Raw genomic sequence first — 15189 nt, 5'->3', positions numbered from 1 at the left:
GAACATACTAACTACACACACTATGACACTATGAACACCACAGTCATCAATCAACAATTCTTCCCTCCTTACATGAGAGCGAAGCCTGGCAATAATTGCATATTGCCTGTTCTGCCCTCGCTATACGTGTTGAGGTTATACAGCTTGGCAGACAGCTAACAAACAATCCAAAGCAGATTAATCCATGTAGGCTCTTTATTGTTGTTGATCTTGCTTTGTCTTTTCCTATCTTTACTTTTGTCTTGCACTGGACTTTTATTTAATTTTTTTATACTGAAATACACACAATGACAAATGTATACGCTATGTGATTCAATTAACATACTGAAATGTAATACACAATATGTAAATATTAGCTTCACACAAATATACAGTACTATCGTCAAAAAAATACTTCTGAATGTTGAAACTATTTCGATGGTGGAAATACACGACTGGCAGCCATTTTAAGTCCTCAAAACATCCATTGAAACAGTGCACAAAAATTGTTTTTCAATAAACGTCTTAGTATCAAACTTAAACACTTTCCACCTTAAAGGGGAACATTATCATAATTTCAGAATTGTTAAAACCATTAAAAATCAGTTCCCAGTGGCTTATTATATTTTTCGAAGTTTTTTTCAAAATTTTACCCATCACGCAATATCCCTAAAAAAAAGCTTCAAAGTGCCTGATTTTAACCATCGTTATATACACCCGTCCATTTTCCTGTGACGTCACATAGGGAAGCCAACACAAACAAACATGGCGGAAAGAACATCAAGGTATAGCGACATTAGCTCGGATTCAGACTCGGATTTCAGCGGCTTAAGCGATTCAACAGATTACGAATGTATTGAAACGGATGGTTGTAGTGTGGAGGCAGGTAGCGAAAACGAAATTGAAGAAGAAACTGAAGCTATTGAGCCATATCGGTTCGAACCGTATGCAAGCGAAACCGACGAAAACGACACGACAGCCAGCGACACGGGAGAAAGCGAGGACGAATTCGGCGATCGCCTTCTAACCAACGATTGGTATGTGTTTGTTTGGCATTAAAGGAAACTAACAACTATGAACTAGGTTTATAGCATATGAAATACATTTGGCAACAACATGCACTTTGAGAGAGCAGACAGCCCAATTTTCATCAATTAATATATTCTGTAGACATACCCTCATGTCAGCAGGCCAGGGAAGCTAGGGTCGATATTCTTCTCTTGATCATCTTCGGGACGGTGTGAGCCAAGACATCCAGGGGGTTTAGCTCGCTCGTCTGCGGGAACAAACTGCCGCCATTGCTTGCCGTGCTAGCGAGGTCCTTTGTCCCTGAATTGCTCACACACTCCGGCAGATTCAATGAGGGTCTGGCGGCAGATTTCTTTGACTTTATCGTTGGAAATGCATCTGCTTTGAGTGTCGCAGGATATCAACACATTCTTGCCATCTCTGTCGTAGCATAGCTTTCGTCGGTAAAGTGTGCGGAACATACGTCCAATTTCTTGCCACTTTCGCATCTTTGGGCCACTGGTGCAACTTGAATCCGTCCCTGTTCGTGTTGTTACACCCTCCGACAACACACCGACGAGGCATGATGTCTCCAAGGTACGGAAAACAGTCGAAAAAACGGAAAATAGCAGAGCTGAGAAAATGGCGGATTGCTTCCCGATGTGACGTCACGTCCGAGAGCGAATATTAGAAAGGCATTTAATTCGCCAAAATTCACCCATTTAGAGTTCGGAAATCGGTTAAAAAAATATATGGTCTTTTTTCTGCAACATCAAGGTATATATTGACGCTTACATAGGTCTGGTGATAATGTTCCCCTTTAATATTGAGTTACATAAACAAGTTAAACAGTTTACTTACAGACTTATCTTTTCCAAGGCTTGTAAGAGCTAACACAACTTGTCTACCTCTCAATTGTCTCAACCTGAAAGTGCCCAAACTAATTACGCGTAGTATTTTCATATCGCCACAAGGTGTCAGTAAGAGTCTACAATCAAATGGGCATACCGTTGCAGGTCCCACAGGGCATTTCCTGTACGTTGTCATGTTTGTGTAATCATGTTTTGTTTTAAGTCATGTTTTGTTTAGTTTCTGGCTTTTCACTCCCTTGTCTTGTCACCATAGCAACCATTAGTTTTCACCTGTCACGTCACGCACCTGTTTCACGTCTTGAGTCACGCACCTGTTTTCGTTAATCATGTCTGTAGTATTTAAGTTCAGTGTTTTTCAGTTTGTTTTTGCTGACGACCTCGCACCCCATACCGCACCACATTTATGCTCTGTCCATTCCTCTATGATCCTGCTTCATGTCCCTTGTCACAGTAAGTTTTGGTTCCATGTTTATAGTCTTTTTGTTTTTCATAGTTTATTCTCCGCCACTGTGCGCGCTTTCATTTATTCCTTTTTTTTTTATAAATATAAATAAATCATGTACCTCCATTCCCGTCTCGCCCGTGCCAACTTTCCGTTGCATCCTGGAAAAGCAAACTCTCAAGACCAAGTCATGACAGTTGGAGCTGGTAGTGCAGGTGGAGGTGGTCTTGCTGGGGGTTGCGGCTTGGCGGGTCTTGATCTTGGCATGGCGGGTCTTGGTCTTGGCATGGCGGGTCTTGGTCTTGGCATGGCGGGTCTTGGTCTTGGCATGGCGGGTCTTGGTCTTGGCATGGCGAGTCTTGGTCTTGGCATGGCGAGTCTTGGTCTTGGCATGGCGAGTCTTGGTCTTGGCATGGCGAGTCTTGGTCTTGGCATGGCGAGTCTTGGTCTTGGCATGGCGAGTCTTGGTCTTGGCATGGCGAGTCTTGGTCTTGGCATGGCGAGTCTTGGTCTTGGACTGTCATGACTTGGTCTTGAGAGTTTGCTTTTCCAGGATGCAACGGAAAGTTGGCACGGGCGAGACGGGAATGGAGGTACATGATTTATTTATATTTATCAAAAAAAAAGGAATAAATGAAAGCGCGCACAGTGGCGGAGAATAAACTATGAAAAACAAAAAGACTATAAACATGGAACCAAAACTTACTGTGACAAGGGACATGAAGCAGGATCATAGAGGAATGGACAGAGCATAAATGTGGTGCGGTATGGGGTGCGAGGTCGTCAGCAAAAACAAACTGAAAAACACTGAACTTAAATACTACAGACATGATTAACGAAAACAGGTGCGTGACAGGTGAAAACTAATGGTTGCTATGGTGACAAGACAAGGGAGTGAAAAGCCAGAAACTAAACAAAACATGACTTAAAACAAAACATGATTACACAAACATGACAGACGTGGGAAGGGATTCGTTCCCAGGGATTCGAATAAAGAACCAACTCTTTTTCTTTACTATAGTAGCCTCCATAACTGGAACCGGTTCTCAAAAAGGGATTCGAGTCCATGGAATAGTTTCTTTTCTTATCGAACAACCGGGAGAACCGATTTCGAACATCATCCCTAAGGCACGCCCCCAATAACGTTGTCCGGGTGGAAATCAGGAGAAATTAGGGAGATTGGTTGCCCCGGGAGATTTTCGGGAGGGGCACTGAAATTCACGAGTCTCCCGGGACAATCGGGAGGGTTGGCAAGTATGCACGTCCGTAGCAGACTGGCTGGCTGGGCTCTCAGGACACATATTGCCGTTATAGAACATCATGAAAAAGTCACTCCCGCATCGTAATGATGTCCAATGAAAAGCCTGTAACTCCCAATTTATTGGGATGAATTTGTGTGTGAAAAAGTAACAAAGTTGAGGCGTGTTACAGACTAGCGGGCACACTAAAAGCTAAATCTGTGTTTGAGCTCACCTAGGAGGCGGGCGATAACAATGATTTCCTCTCCGGTAATGGCTGCGCTCGGCTAAGCTGTGCAAATATTTACGCTAATTGTTCCCATTGTAATGTCGGAGGGGGGGGGGGGGGGGAACAAAAAAAAAAAAAAAATCACTTCTCGGGACTCCGCCGTGGCGCCCATCATCATTTTGGCGCGCACCACGCCCCGATGATTAGACTGAAAGGCGCTAATGGAAAATAAACATTGAAAGTGCAGCGATTAAAAAAAAAGAAAAGAAAAAAAAAAAAAAAAGTGTTTCCTGTAAAGGCGGATGACATGTTTGCTACTTCCTGCATCAGCTTAGAGGCGGTAATACGTGACCAGACGTCAATGGCTTGACTCGTAACCCAAAGAGCAAAGTGATGAACAAAAACAACCTGGGAGTCTACAATAAGTCAATTAAAGACGTGTGATGTTGGACTCCCTTTAAAGCACAGGTGCCAAACTCAAGGCCCAGGGGCCAAATCTGGCCCGTCACATTGTTGAATGTGGCCCGCGAAAGCCTGGAAATAATATGCGTTAATAAAATGCTTAATCTTTTCTAACTAAATATATTTAATTAAATTAAAAATCATGTACTGCATGTAATTGCATATCTTTTAAAAATTCAATATTATCAAAATCAAAATATTATATTATTATGCATACCAAAAATATTTTTGGTTAAAATAAAGATAAATACTGTACTTAAATATTGACTTATGATTTCAAAACAAACTATCAATCAAATTGTAGACTATGAAATTGACAATAGATTTTACGGTAAAAATTTGGTACTGTTTTTTTCCATATACAGTAAGACACTAGAACAGTGGTTCTTAACCTTGTTGGAGGTACCGGACCCCACCAGTTGCATATGTGCATTCACCGAACCCTTCTTTAGTGAAAAATAAAATGTTGTTTTTTTTCGAATTCAAGACAAAGTTATATGTTTTTGGTAACACTTTAGTATGGGGAACATATTCTAAGTAACAAAGACTTAATTTAGAGTTTTTTTGGACACTAGGGGAACATATTCTAAGTAACAAAGACTTAATTTAGAGTTATTTGGTTAGGGCTAGGGTTAGAGGGTTAGGGTTATAATAAGGCCATGCCGAATAAGGTATTAATAAGTACTTAATTATGACTAGTTAAGAGCCAATATGTTACTATTTTGCATGTTAATAAACAACTAATTAATGGTGAATATGTTCCCCATACTAAAGTGTTACCATGTTTTTTTTACTGGTGCACAAAATGAACCGTGCATGGACATCACCTTGTTCAAAGAACAAAACCAACACAGTGCATAAACTCACAACAAATTGCACACCTGCAATTCAGTCTGACTTCTGCTGTTGCCGTATCCGTAATACACCAATAAGGAGAAGTTTTTATTTACACGATGAGTCGGGTGTGTCTTGACCTCCGCCGAACCCCTGAGCCCGTCTCACCGAACCCCTAGGGTTCGATCAAACCCAGGTTAAGAACCACTGCTCTAGAACATTAAAAAACAAACAAAAGAAACATTAAAACAACAAAATTTTATGGAAAAACAAAACAAAACATGCTTGAATTTTACCGCTAAAAACAGTGGTATTGTTTCTCCATTCCATTCCATTTATTCCATGTTTTTATGTGCTGTAAAAATTCTGGAGACTGAGCTGCCAGTTTTTAAAGTAAAATGTAATTTTTTTTTTTGCAGCTTGTTTAAAAAAATTTTTTGTTAATGTATTATATTAGGGATGTCCGATAATGGCTTTTTGCCGATATCCGATATTCCGATATTGTCCAACTCTTTAATTACCGATACCGATATCAACCGATATATACAGTCGTGGAATTAACACATTATTATGCCTAATTTGGACAACCAGGTATGGTGAAGATAAGGTACTTTTTAAAAAAAAATTATAAAATAAGATAAATAAATTAAAAACATTTTCTTGAATAAAAAAGAAAGTAAAACAATATAAAAACAGTTACATTGAAACTAGTAATTAATGAAAATGAGTAAAATGAATTGTTAAAGGTTAGTACTATTAGTGGACCAGCAGCACGCACAATCATGTGTGCTTACGGACTGTATCCCTTGCAGACTGTATTGATATATATTGATATATAATGTAGGAACCAGAATATTAATAACAGAAAGAAACAACCCTTTTGTGTGAATGAGTGTAAATGGGGGAGGAAGGTTTTTTGGGTTGGTGCACTAATTGTAAGTGTATCTTGTGTTTTTTTATGTTGATTTAATTTAAAAAAAAAAAAGAAAAAAAAAAAATGATACCGATAATTAAAACAAAACGATACCGATAATTTCCAATATTACATTTTAACGCATTTATCGGCCGATATTATCGGACATCTCTATATTATATATATACATGTATATTCATGTATTACTCATTGTTAAAAGCGGCCCTCCGAGGGCAACTATAACTGCGATGTGGCCCTCAATGAAAACGAGTTTGACACCCCTGCTTTAAAGCGACGTCTGTATCCCGGCCATTTTTTTCCTTTTTCTTTTTCTTGTCGTTAAGAAGTCTGCAAATGTTCCCGTGCGACTCATCACGTCCGTCAAGAGAGTTAATGTCCCGCAACTTTGCTTTTAGTGGGATTGCGCAGCCATTGTTGATGTGGAGGGACTGAGTCTTCGTCTCGATTAAAGATATTGTGAAAGTTTCCCTCGCGGATCCTGATGACAAAGATGTTATTTACAATTTACTCGGGGAGCGCCGACCAATATCAGGAAGAATACAACAACAACACAAGCAGTCGGGTTTACGTGTGCAAAACTAAATGCCCTTCAATAAACACACAACATTGGCATTTTCTTGTATTTTAGTCAGGTTAAACATGGCAGCAGCCTACTAGGTACTAGCAGCTACACCACAGCTAAGCACACACTAGCACACAAGCTAGACAGACAGTACCGGCCAAAAGTTTGGACACACCTTCTCATTCAATGCCTTTTCTTTATTTTCATGACTATTTACATTGTAGATTGTCACTGAAGGCATCAAAACTATGAATGAACACATGTGGAGTTATGTACTTAACAAAAAAAAAGGTGAAATAACTAAAAGCATGTTTTATATTCTAGTTTCTTCAAAATAGCCACCCTTTGCTCTGCTTTGCACACTCTTGGCATTCTCTCGATGAGCTTCAAGCACACCTGTGAAGTGAAAACTGTCATGTCTGTATTATCATGTTTTGTTTTAAGTCATGTTTTGTTTAGTTTCTGTCTTTTCATTCCCTTGTCTGGTCACCATAGCAACCATTAGTTTTCACCTGTCACGTCACGCACCTGTTTCACGTCTTGAGTCACGCACCTGTTTTCGTTAATCATGTCTGTAGTATTTAAGTTCAGTGTTTTTCAGTTTGTTTTTCTGACGAACCTGCAACCCTCAGGTTTCTGGCACGGTTGCTCTACCCACTTCGCCATGCCGCCCCGTCAGCAAAACAAACTGAAAAACACTGAACTTAAATACTACAGACATGATTAACGAAAACAGGTGCGTGACTCAAGACGTGAAACAGGTGCGTGACGTGACAGGTGAAAACTAATGGTTGCTATGGTGACCAGACAAGGGAATGAAAAGACAGAAACTAAACAAAACATGACTTAAAACAAAACATGATAATACAGACATGACAAAAACCATTTCAGGTGACTACCTCTTAAAGCTCATGGAGAGAATGCCAAGAGTGTGCGAAAAAGTAATCAGAGCAAAGGGGGGCTATTTTGAAGAAACTAGACTATAAAACATTTTTTCGGTTATTTCATCTTTTTTTTTGTTAAGTACATAACTCCACATTCACGTTCATTCATAGTTTTGATGCCTTCAGTGGCAATCTACAATGTAAATAGTCATGAAAATAAAGAAAACATTGAATGAGAAGGTGTGTCCAAACTTTTGGCCTGAATTGTACATAATAGGGGTCGTTAAATAATCAATATTGCAGTCCAAAACCACACATTTGTCAATATAAACGAGTATCAAATAATCATAGCTGCATATTACTTGCACATACAAAGTCTCCACGGCATAAGTGTATTCGAAAGTACCCAGTAACAAACGTGTCCACATCATTCGATTTTCTGTGTCATGAGTAGGGAAGGGTACCTTTCACATTTGAACGGATACGGCACCGATTCCCGGTATTCAACTGTATCAATTTTATGTGATTTTGTGTGTTAATAAATATAAATAAAGATTTTTTTCAAATCTCGTTTTTTATTGTAACATTTAAAATGAGCTGATTATGATAACGTCTGTCCAGGTGTCATATCTTGTGTTAATTTTTCATTTCTTAAAATAGCAATATTGCCTAGAGCAGAGGTGTCCAAAATACGGCCCGCGAGACAGCACAAGATTGCAGAGGGTGTGATTACATAATACATTTTAATATCTGGCGGTTTTATAGGTGCTTATCTGTCGCTGTCTTGTGGACAATGTGAGTGACTCCGGCCAGTGACCATGAAGTATAATTTCAAGAAACTACAATTACGCATATGACCCAATCTAAACAACCTTCCCTAGTCATGGTGCAGAAGAAAAAAAAATCTACCAGCACAAAATGTCAACAAACATGTTACACATAAGACAACCTGCTCTCTGAACTTTGTGGATGTTGTTTAAAAAAAGCAGTCAACCACCATAAAAAAATCTAAATTGCACCCGTTTAAATCCATCGCAAGGCATGATGGGGGGGAAAATGCCAAAAACTCTTTCCACACTTATCCATGTTTGGTGCATTTAAGCTGCTTGATATTTTAGATTGATTACACAACTTTAAGGAAGGTAAACAAGGTAAGAATGGAGTTTAATATTAAATTCTAAATTCAACTATTAATTATCTATTATATTATTATAATATATGTACAGTACAGGCCAAAAGTTTGGACACATCTTCTCCTCATTCAATACGTGTTCTTTATTTTCATGACTATTTACATTGTAGATTGTCACTGAAGGCATCAAAGCTGTGAATGAACGAACACATGTGGAGTTAAGTACTTAACAAAAAAAACCGGTGAAATAACTAAAAACATGTTCTATTCAGGCCAGTGAGCGTGAAGTATACTTTCAAGAAAGTACATACACAGCATTTACCTATATGACCCAATATAAACGACCTTCCCTAGTCATGGTGCCGGAAAAAAGAAAATATTAAATTCTTAATTCAACTATTAATTATCTATTATATTATTAATATATATACAGTACAGGCCAAACGTGTGGACACACTTTCTCCTCATTCAATACGTGTTCTTTATTTTCATGACTATTTACATTGTAGATTGTCACTGAAAGCATCAAAACTATGAACAAACACATGTGGAGTTATGTACTTAACTAAAAAAAGGTGAAATATCTGAAAACATGTTTTATATTCTAGTTTCTTCAAAATAGCCACCCTTTGCCCTGATTACTGTTTTGCACACTCTTGGCATTCTCTCGATGAGCTTCAAGAGGTAGTCACCTGAAATGTTTTTTCACTTCACAGGTGTCATACTTTTGATGCCTTCAGTGACAATCTACAATGGAAATAGTCATGAAAATAAAGAAAACACATTGAAATGAGAAGGTGTGTCCAAACTTTTGGCCTGTACTATATATATATATATATATATATATATATATATTATATATATATATATATATATATATATATATATATATATATATATATATATATATATATACATACATACATACATACATACATATATATATATATATATATATATATATATATATATATATATATATATATAAGTTACTTTAAATGCAAATAATTTTAGCCCAAAGCGGCCCCCAGGGCAAAAAGCAGACACTATAAAGTCAACCAACAGCACAGTATTGGAGAAACAAAAGCTGACCCCTGCAGAACTGTAAAAAGGCACGCAAGACCATTTTTGAGGGGGAAAAAATGATTTTTTGATGTATAGAGCAGTGATTCTCAAACTGTGGGCTCCTTCCTTCCTCCTGGTAATGCCAAAGAATCCATTGATTAAAGTACATTGTTTTATTTTCCTATATTCAAACACAGTGTTACTGTTAAAAATGCGTGTAATGTTACAGTGGCCAAATATATTCAGTAAACTTGTTAAATAAAACCTCTACCTTGTTTTTAATGAATATTTAAGCCTACTACGCTACTGTATTTTAATGTTGGTCTTTGTGGTGGTACTTGGAGACACATATTTTTCTGAGGTGGCACTTAAAAAAACAAACTATGATAACCACTGGTATAGAGGGTGAAAATATCATACAACTACGATTATAATGATACAAGTCCCCCACTATGAAGCTTTTGGAGTTATGTTGATATCATAACTTTTGGAGTTATGTTGATATCATAATTATATATATTTATCTGTACAGCAATATATTTATCCGTACAGTAATCTATTTATTTATTTATATATATTTATATAAATTTATTTATTTTATATATATATTTATATATTATTTATATATATTTATTTATTTATATATGCACCTTATTGCTTTTTTATCCTGCACTACCACGAGCTTATGTCACGAAATTTCGTTCTTATCTGTGCTGTAAAGTTCAAATTTGAATGACAATAAAAAGGAAGTCTAAGTCTAATTGGTTTGAAGGTTGCCCAGGATAGTAAAATGTATATTTAAAATATCATGCCCACAGTATAAAATGTATTAAACTCTCCTTCCCACGATCGCCTTCAGCGAGGCCTGAGGGGGATTCTCTGGGTAGCTGGCGAGATTGCATCACACCAGGAAGTAAAACTGCCGCCAACTTTATGAAATTATTTACACCCCCCCCCCCCCCAAAAAAAGACTTGCAGTGATGGATTTGACTCGCCGTGTTTTCCCGATTTAATGCGACTTCCCTGACATCCACTTCCAAATCCTGAATGTATTCCAGTCTTTGAATAGCAGAACTTTGCATGTCAGCCATCTTGTCCATTAGTATTCATCATCGCACGGTGACACACACCTAAAGTGAAAGATTAGACCGTGGGCTGACTGTTACTAAGAACCATTAACGTGATTTTTTTTATTTTTTTTTTGCATTGATTAATGCGACCCTGGAGGTCTTTGACTGTGAGCGATGGCGCTTGTCATCGCTCTGACGTGTGGAGATGCTGCAGATATCTTGCAGAGATGGGAGAACTAGTTTGCACTGAAAATGCAATGTCATGCATCCGCGTTGTTGTTTGTCGTCTCTGAAATGTGTAACTTCCACAAAACAAATAGACTATAAACAAACGTCCACTGCAGCGGACGCTGGGTCCCCACAAGGTCATGTTTGTGTGTGATCACAACTGCAACAGACTGCAGCAATCAACTTAGAGCAGTGGTTCTCAACCTTTTTTTCAGTGATGTACCCCCTGTGAATTTTTTTTTTAATTCAAGTACCCCCTAATCAGAGCAAAGCATTTTTGGTTGAAAAAAAGAGATAAAGAAGTAAAATACAGCACTATGTCATCAGTTTCTGATTTATTAAATTGTATAACAGTGCAAAATATTGCTCATTTGTAGTGGTCTTTCTTGAACTATTTGGAAAAAAAACATAGGTTTTTATAAGAGATGTCTGATACCGGCCAATAAATGCATTAAAATGTAATATCGGAAATTATCGGTATCGTTTTTTTTATTATCGGTATCGGGGGTTTGTGGTTTTTTTATCTTTTATTTTTTATCTTTATTAAATCAACATAAAACACACAAGATACACTTACAATTAGTGCACCAACCCAAAAAACCTCCCTCCCCCATTTACACTCATTCACACAAAAGGGTTGTTTCTTTCTGTTATTAATATTCTGGTTCCTACATTATATATCAATATATATCAATTCAGTCTGCAAGGGATACAGTCCGTAAGCACACATGATTGTGCGTGCTGCTGGTCCACTAATAGTACTAACCTTTAACAGTTAATTTTACTCATTTTCATTAATTACTAGTTTCTATGTAGCTGTTTTTATATTGTTTTACTTTCTTTTTTATTCAAGAAAATGTTTTTAATTTATTTATCTTATTTTATTAATTTAAAAAAAAAAGTACCTTATCTTCACCATACCTGGTTGTCCAAATTAGGCATAATAATGTGTTAATTCCACGACTGTATATATCGGTTGATATCGGTATCGGTAATTAAAGAGTTGGACAATATCGGAATATCGGATATCGGCAAAAAGCCATTATCGGACATCCCTAGTTTTTATTTATATTTATAAAGGATTTTTGAATTGTTGCTATTTTTAGAATATTTAAAAAAAATCTCACGTACCCCTTAAGTTAAAGTTAAAGTTAAAGTACCAATGATTGTCACACACACACTAGGTGTGGTGAAATTATTCTCTGCATTTGACCCATCACCCTTGATCACCCCCTGGGAGGTGAGGGGAGCAGTGAGCAGCAGCGGTGGCCGCGCCCGGGAATCATTTTTGGTGATTTAACCCCCAATTCCAACCCTTGATGCTGAGTGCCAAGCAGGGAGGCAATGGGTCCCATTTTTATAGTCTTTGGTATGACTCGGCCGGGATTTGAACCTTGGCATATCTTCAAGTACCCCCAGGGGTACGCGTACCCCCATTTGAGAACCACTGACTTAGAGGGTAACTTCACTTTTTGGGGGGGGAATTTTGCTGATTATTCACAATCAAACATATGTTTTTTTCTTGTTTTAATGCATTCTAATTTTTAGATAAACACTAACATAAGTCAACAACAATGGAGCCGATGAAGCACGCTAAAAACATCCAAAGTTTTTTTATACACACTGCAAGTATTTATGTAATGTGACAGACACGTTCATAGTAACATATACCGTATTTTTTTAAATTGAATTTTATTATTATTTTTCAGTGTACATGAATGAAGGCGTGTGTTGCTGAGCCCGACTTGGACATTATCTGGACTGGACCTGGTTTTAAAAACCTTTTAAACAAATCTAATTTCATTTACAACCTGGTCTGAAGATAAGGTCCTTTTATTTATTTTATTAAAAAAAAAAAAAGATAAATAAATAAAAATTTTCTTGGATGAAAAAAAAAAGTAAAACAATATAAAAATAATTACATAAAAAATAGTAATTAATGAAAATGTTAGTGGACCAGCAGCATATACAATTATGTGTGCTTCAGGGACTGTGTCCCTTGCAGACGTGTTGTCTATATTGTGAGAACCAGAAAATTGGTAGCAGAAAGAAACAACCCCTTTTGTGTGAGTGGGTGTGAATAAGTGTGAATGGGGGAGGGAGTTTTTTTTTTTGGGGGGTTAATGCACTAGTTCAGGGGTCGGCAACCCAAAATGTTGAAAGAGCCATATTGGACCAAAAATACAAAAACAAATCTGTCTGGAGCCGCAAAAAATTAAATCCATATTACATACAGATAGTGTGTCATGAGATATAAATTGAATTAAGAGGACTTAAAGGAAACTAAATGAGCTCAAATATAACTACAAATGAGGCATAATGATGCAATATGTACATATAGCTAGCCTAAATAGCATGTTAGCATCGATTAGCTTGCAGTCATGCAGTGACCATATATGCCTGATTAGCACTCCACACAAGTCAATAACACCAACAAAACTCACCTTTGTGCATTCACGCACACGTTTGGTGGACAAAATGAGACAGAAAAAAAGTGGCATAAAACACGTCCTAGAAAGTCGGAGAAAGTTGTACATGTAAACAAACTAAGGTGAGTTCAAGGACCGCCAAAATTAGTAGGACAAAACGGCGCTCGCCAAATACTCGAATCAGTGAAGCATGTTTAATATAAACAGTGTGCTTTATAACAATTAGGAAGGTTTGTGCCATGTTTCTCCTCCTACAGAAACCATATTAACACAAAAAATATATTTTTTCCCTCTCATCTTTTTCCCATTTTTCATACATTTTTGAAAAAGCTCCAGAGAGCCACTAGGGCGGCGCTAAAGAGCCGCGGGTTGCCAACCCCCGCACTAGTTGAAAGTGTATCTTGTATTTTTTCTATGTTGATTTAATAAAAAATAAAAAATAAAAACATATACCGTATTTTTCGGACTATAAGTCTCGGTTTTTTTCATAGTTTGGCCGGGGGGTGCGACTTATACTCAGGAGCGACTTATGTGTGAAATTATTAACACATTACCGTAAAATATCAAATAATATTATTTAGCTCATTCACGTAAGAGACTCGACGTATAAGATCTCATGGGATTTAGCGATTAGGAGTGACAGATTGTTTGGTAAACGTATAGCATGTTCTATATGTTATAGTTATTTGAATGACTCTTACCATAATATGTTACGTTAACATACCAGGCACGTTCTCAGTTGGTTATTTATGCCTCATATAACGTACACTTATTCAGTCTGTTGTTCACTATTCTTTATTTATTTTAAATTGCCTTTCAAATGTCTGTTCTTGGTGTTGGGTTTTATCAAATAAATTTCCCCAAAAAATGCGACTTATTCTCCAGTGCGACTTATATATGTTTTTTTTCTTCTTTATTATGCATTTTTGGCCGGTGCGACTTATACTCCGGAGCGACTTATACTCCGAACAATACGGTAATATTGACATATTTTGATCATTTTAGCAACAGTAGCATAGCTTTGTGAGCTACATGCTATCATTACACTTACATTTTAACATCAACATCACGCTGATACATCACATACAAGAATGTAAAATTAAAAATGGGACAGTAGAACACAAATGTTAGCAACCCACATAGCTATGTGAGCTACATGCTAACATTACACTTACATTTTAGCGGCAACATCATTCTATTACATCACATACAACAACGTAACCATACGGAGTGAAACAGGAGACCCTCAACGTTAGCATGTTGCTAACATTACACTTAAATTTGAACAGTGCATCATGCTAAACAAACATGTACTTCATGTGTAGTGACATGCTAATTCTTATTTTTACACTTTTTTTTCTCCAAATTCCATTGTATGTTATACTCTTCTGACACCACCAGATGGCAGTACAAGTGTCCACATAAGTGGCCATAAGACCCCAATTCAGTAGTGTACACAATTTTGGAAATAAGAGCTAAAAAGTGCTGTCCACGCATGTGGCCACTAAGCCTTTAGAGGTTTTAATGTCAAAGTTGACCAAGTCTTGGTTTATGACAACATCCTTCTCCTATCTAAGTGAGAGGCATGATTTATAATTTGAAATTATCGTTCACCTACTTAGAGGCGATACAGCAGCTCACCGCCACGATATGTAAATATAGCAGCATGAGCTGGTTAGCGCTCTGTGATCACGGCACAGCTAAATGTTGTTAGTGCTTATAATAACAATATCGCTAATACTTGGTAGATTCCGGACTATAAACCGCTACTTTTTTCTTACACTTTGCACCCTGCGGCTTATAAGACGGGTGCGGCTAATT

General features: G+C 37.3%; 1 protein-coding gene across 1 annotated transcript in view; it reads left to right on the top strand.

The window, feature by feature from the left end:
* tmem132e (transmembrane protein 132E) overlaps positions 1-15189 on the top strand; it is a 1169142-nt gene that overhangs the window by 459455 nt on the left and 694498 nt on the right. The window lies entirely within an intron of this gene.

Source organism: Nerophis lumbriciformis, linkage group LG09, assembly GCF_033978685.3.
Source record: "Nerophis lumbriciformis linkage group LG09, RoL_Nlum_v2.1, whole genome shotgun sequence".
In the NCBI taxonomy this organism is placed as follows: Eukaryota; Metazoa; Chordata; class Actinopteri; order Syngnathiformes; family Syngnathidae; genus Nerophis; species Nerophis lumbriciformis.
The sequence above is the reverse complement of the archived record's forward strand: the minus strand, read 5'-3'. Positions and strand labels throughout refer to the sequence as shown.